This window comes from Arvicola amphibius, chromosome 2 (genome assembly GCF_903992535.2).
Source record: "Arvicola amphibius chromosome 2, mArvAmp1.2, whole genome shotgun sequence".
NCBI classification, from domain to species: domain Eukaryota; kingdom Metazoa; phylum Chordata; class Mammalia; order Rodentia; family Cricetidae; genus Arvicola; species Arvicola amphibius.
In genome coordinates this window covers 166014346-166020345 of record NC_052048.2, presented here as the reverse complement: position 1 = coordinate 166020345, position 6000 = coordinate 166014346, and positions in this window count along the sequence as shown.

Genomic DNA, 6000 nt, shown 5'->3' with positions numbered 1-6000 from the left:
AAACAGTTCAAGAATTGAAGACTGAAATAGAGGTAATAAAGAAAACACAAACTGAGGGAATTCTGGATATGGAAAATCTGGGTAAACAAATAGGAATTATAGAGACAAGTAAAACCAATAGAATACAAGAGATAGAAGAAAGAATTTCAGGTGTTGAAGATACTATAGAGGAAATAGACTCATTGGTCAAAGAAAACATTAAATTCAACAAATTCTTAACACAAAACATCCAGTAAATTTGGGACACCATGAAAAGACCAAACCTAAGAATAATAGGGGTAGTAGAAGGAAAAGAACTCCAGCTCAAAGGCCCAGAAAATATATTCAACAAAATCATAGAAGAAAACTTTCCCAACCTAGAGAAGGATATTCCTATGAAGGTACAAGAAGCTTAGAGAACACCAAATAGACTGGATCAAAAAAAAGTCTCCTAGTCATATAATAATCAAAATGCAAAACATACAGAGTAAAGAAAGAATATTAAGAGCTGCAAAGAAAAAAGGTCAGAAAGGTCAAGTAACATATAAAGATAAACCTATCAGAATTATACCTGAATTCTCAATTAAAACCATGAAAGCAAGAAGGTCCTGAACAGATGTACTGCAGACACTAAGAGACCACAGATGCAAGCCCAGACTACTATACTCAGCAAAGCTATCAATCACTATCGATGGAGAAAACAAGATATTTCATGACAAAAACAGATTTAAACAATAGTATCCACAAACCCAGAAAACTACAGAAAGTACTAGAAGGAAAACTAACTGCACCCACAAAAACACAGGCAACAGATAACGCCTCACCAGCAAAGCCAAAAGAAGGGAAACACATAAAGACTACTACTGAAAAATAACAGGAATTAACAACCACTGTGTTGGGGGAGGCTACTCATTTGTCCCAGCCTCCCAGAACCAAAATAACCACACATACACTATATTATTTAAAACACTGCTTGGCCCATTTGCTCTAACTTCTTATTGGCTAACTTTTACATATTTTAACCCATTTCTATTAATCTGTGTATTGCCACATGGCTGTGGCGTCTGTCCCTGGGGGGGCTACATAGCCTCTCTCTGTCTCCATCCTTTTTTTTCTCAGCATTCAGTTTAGTTTTCCCTGTCTACCTCTTTTCCCTGTGCAGGCCCAAGACAGTTTCTTTATTAATTAGCCAATCGTATTCACAGCATACAGAGGGAAATTCCACATCACCACTGGTCATTAATATCTCTTAATATCAATGGACTCAATTCACCTATAAAAAGACACAGGCTAGTTCGAGGCCAGCCTGGTCTACAAGAGCTAGTTCCAGGACAGGCTCTAGAAACTACAGGGAAACCCTGTCTCGAAAAATAAAAAAAAAAAAAAAAAAAAAAAAGACACAGGCTAAGAGAATGGATATGAAAAAGGATCCAGCCTTCTGCTGCATACAAGAAACATACCTCAACCTCTAAGACAGATACTACCTCAGTGTAAAGAATTGGGAAAAGGTTTTCCAATCAAATGGACCTAAGAAACAAGCGGGTGTTGCTATCCTAATATCTAACAAAATAGATTTCAAACTAAAATCAATCAGTAGAGATGGAGAAGGATACTTTATACTCATAACAGGAACAACCCTTCAAGATGTAGTCTCAGTCCTGAACATCTATGCCCCTAATACAAGAGCACCCACATATGTAAAAGAAGCATTACTAAAATTTAAATCACACATCAAACCCCACACACTAATGGTAGGAGACTTCAATACTCCACTCTCACTAATGACAGCTCAACCAGACAGAAACTTAACAGAGAAATAAGAGAACTAAGAGATATCATGAATCAAATGGACTTAACAGACATCTATAGAATATTCTACCCAAACACAAAAGAATATACCTTCTCCTCAGCACCTCATGGAACCTTCTCTAAAATTGACTAACAAAGCAAACCTCCACAGACCTAAAAAAAAAAGTAACCCCCTGTGTCTTATCAAATTACCACAGAGTAATGTTAGAATTTAACAAACACTACTCTCAGAAAGCTTACAAACTCATTGGAATTGAACAGTGAACTACTGAACAATCCCTGGGTCAAGGTAGAAATAAAGAAAGAAATTAAACACTTCCTAAAATTCAACAAAAATGAAGGCACAACATACCCAAACCTATGGGCCATCATGAAAGCAGTGGTAAGAGGAAAGTACATAGAATTAAGTGCCCACATTAAAAGAAATGGAGAAAGCTCACATAAGTGACTTAGCAGCACACCTGGAAGCTCTAGAACAAAAAGAAACAGACTCACCCAGGAGGAGTAGAAGACAGGAAATAATCAAATTGAGGGCTGTAATCAACAAAATAGAAACAAAGAAAACAAAACAATACAAAGAATCAATAAAACAAAGAGCTACTTCTTTGAGAATATCAGTAAGATAGACAAAACCTTATCAAAATTAATCAAAAGGCAGAGAGAGAACATCCAAATTATCAAAATCAGAAGTGAAAACCGGAACATAAGAACAGACACTGAGGAAATTCAGAGAATGGCTGAGTCAAAGCCTGAAAGCTCATGAACTGGGAAGAATGGAACTGGAAAGTGTGTGCGGCTCGCGTCCTCTTCCTTTTACAGGTCTCCTGTCATCACTGAACCAAGCAGAACACTGTGGTCTTCATTGCAATGGATAAGTAGTTTTCTGATCCATTCCAGGAAGTACTCTGGGGGAATTCCCAAATATTTTCAGACAAAAGCCTATTTACCAATTTCTTATCTGGCCAGGAATAAAACTTGTGATTTACCTGTAGATGAATCATAGCTGGTTCTCTAAGTTTCCATTGAGAAGATGAAATCTTTGAAAAGGAATGTATCCCTCTAATGTGTAAGAAAAACACATAGTAGAAACAAGTATCTCACAAAGAAGGGGAGTTCTTGGGAATTAAGTCTTACCCCTATTCTGAAGCTAGAAAGTCATGAGTGAATTCAGGTTATCGCACTTAAATGGTCCTGGGTTGGTTATATAAAACCTTTCTATACCTGAGTTTCCTCATTTAGAAAGAAGAACGAATATCACCTGGAGGCGGGAGGAGCAAAACTACAACATGAGCTCTGTGAATCAGGGAACAAAGTGTTTAGAGAAGCATCATGGCATATGAGAATGCTACAGAAGTAATGCTATAGATAGTAGGGACTTAAAAATATGAACTGTTTACTGCCTTTCAGGCAGGTAGCCTCTGGCAGGTGACTTTCACTGCCTGCGCCTTATACTCCTCCTATATATGTATTTATGGTGGCAAGCTAACTTAGTATAAGTTACTCTTAGGACACTGACCTAGAGAAAACACCATAAATGAGTTTGCTATTTTTGCTCTGCTTGTTATCATTGTAGATTATGATTTAATAGAACATTTTGAAGTATTTATTATTTATCTCACTGTTTATTTGACACTATTTCTTAAGCCCCCTTTCTCTGTTGTGTCCAAAAGGAATAGTAGATACATAAGTATATCTTCCTTGCTCCCTGATTTCATCTTCTTTTTCTCTTGATGATAATCACTTTGAATTTTGTCTATTCTTATATCTTGGAAGATAAATTCTGAAATTAAGCCAATAGCCATGTCCTCATGAAGAACTTTGGACTTATCTGAACACTGATATTTCTTAGGCCACCACTACAGAAAACCCTACCTGCATCTTCGAAACTTTACTCTCTTTTTTTCTTGTCACATAAGTTTTGGGTTCCCTCTCTTCTTTGTACTCCATATGTGATAAGCAAGTCTCTTTATTTTCATGACATCTCTATTTTACAACTATAATAACATTTTAAAGAACATCCTAACCACTCATGAAACTACATAATATTCAGCAAAGCAAAATATGAATGTAGACAACATGAATCTTAAAAGCATTGTGCTGAGTGGCACATATGCTATGCTAAGTACTGTCCCACAAAAGCACAGGATCATCTAAAACCTGGGAATGTGACCTGACCTGGAATAGGGTCATTGTAACAAATTAAGTAAAGATGAGTCATGCTGAGTTTGTGGTTAGTCCTAAATCTCATGTAACTAGTGTACTTATAGGAAGGGTGATATTTAGAGATGCAACCAAAACATAAGCAAAGAAGTGGGAGAGACACATTAAGTGAGAAATCTACAAGCCAAAGACTGCCAAGGATGGCCAGCAATCACCAGAAGCTGAAAAGAGTCAAAGATGAATGTTCCCCCTATAGCCTACAGAGGAATTACATACGGTGGGACTGATCTAATGGGAACTCACCAAAGCCAGCTGGACTGGGACTGAACGGGCATGTGATCAAACCGGACTCTCTGATGTGGCTGACAATGAGGGCTGACTGAGAAGCCAATGATAATGACACCGGATTTTGATTCTACTAAATGTACTGGCTTTTTGGGAGCTTAGTCTGTTTGGATGCACACCTTCCTAGACCTGGATGGAGGGGGTGGGCCTTGGACTTCCCACAGGGGAGGGAACCCAGACTTCTCTTAGGACTGGAGAGCCAGGGGGAGGGGGAAGGGGGAGAGTGGGAGGGAAATGGGAGGATGGGAGGAGATGGAAATTTTTAATAAATTAATAAAAAGAAAAGGTGGTATATTTACACATCGAAATACTACTACACAGCTATTGAGAAAGATGAAATTATGAAGTTCATACATAAATGCAAACAAGCATTCACAGTGAGGTAAACAGACACAGACCTGGGGGGAGTTGGGAGGACTTTGGACTTAACATAAAGTAGGGAATCCTGATGGCTCTTTGGCCTGGAGAGGGAGGGAATGGGGGTATGGGTGGAGGGGAGGGGAGGGAAGGGGGAGGAGGGGAGGAGATGTATATTTTTAATAAAAAAATGAGAAAAAAAGAATAAATGCCTTCAGTCCTAAATGGGATGCCTTTGTTCAACCTCTCCCTTCAAGGCTCAGGAATTTATAAGGGAGAAGAAGCAGAAGGATTCTAAGAACTAGAGGTGGTAGATATGTCCAAGGAAGCAATTATTTTTTTAAAAATTTTAAAAATAAATAAAAATAAGAAACAAATGCCTTGAACTCAAGCAAAGTAATTCTCACTTCATTCTTCCTTCTTCAGAATGTTCTTGGGTTTTCTAGTTCATCTGACTTTTCACAAAAATTTTAGAATAATCTGACCTATATTTTCAAAGACTCTTGTTGATAAATCCCAAAGTCTTTAAAGCAAGTTGTTTAAAGATAATTTCCTAGTATGTATATGTATAAGATAGGCCCACTTGAGCTCCTTGCTTACACACCCAACCACCTATTTACAAGCTTCCCTTGGAAATCTGCTTTTTAATTAACTTGAGGATATTCACCACAGCCTCACTTTTATCCTGCAACTTCCTCCCATCTTAGTAAATGATACCAAGATTTAATTAGTTAACTGCTTAAACAGAAAACCTCTGCAAAAGGGATTAAGCATTTTTAACACACACACACACACACACACACACACACACACACACACACACCACGTCTTTTAGTACCTCATGAAGTTAAATCCAGTATCATAGCCCACAAAAGCACACCCATCGGGAAAAAAAAAAAAAAAAAAAAAAAAAAAAAAAAAAAAAAAACCCTCCTCCAGGAAACTCCAGCTTCAGGCCCAGGCCTCTGTTTTTGTTCAACTGATACATGATACAATCTAGGGGTCCTGATCACATTTGTCTTTTCTGCTAGGTAAAGAATGAAAAGGCAAAAAAAAAAATAAAATAAAATAAAATAAAATAAAAAAGAATGAAAAGGCAGGAAAAACCTGAAAGCTGAAGTATGACAGATAGCTGCAGAGACATCTCAAGCACCTCAGACAGAACCAGCAACTAAAGAAAGGCATTTACTGGAGGTGGGAAAACATGCAAAGGCAGCAAACACAGAACAAAGACCCTCTGCCAAGTAGGGGTGGGGTGAAAACTCAGTCTTTCCCCAGGGGCTGGAGGCTTAAATCCTTTGAAAACTTTTCTTCCTCTAATTTAGTGTTAGTCAGTTTGTAGAAAGTTGG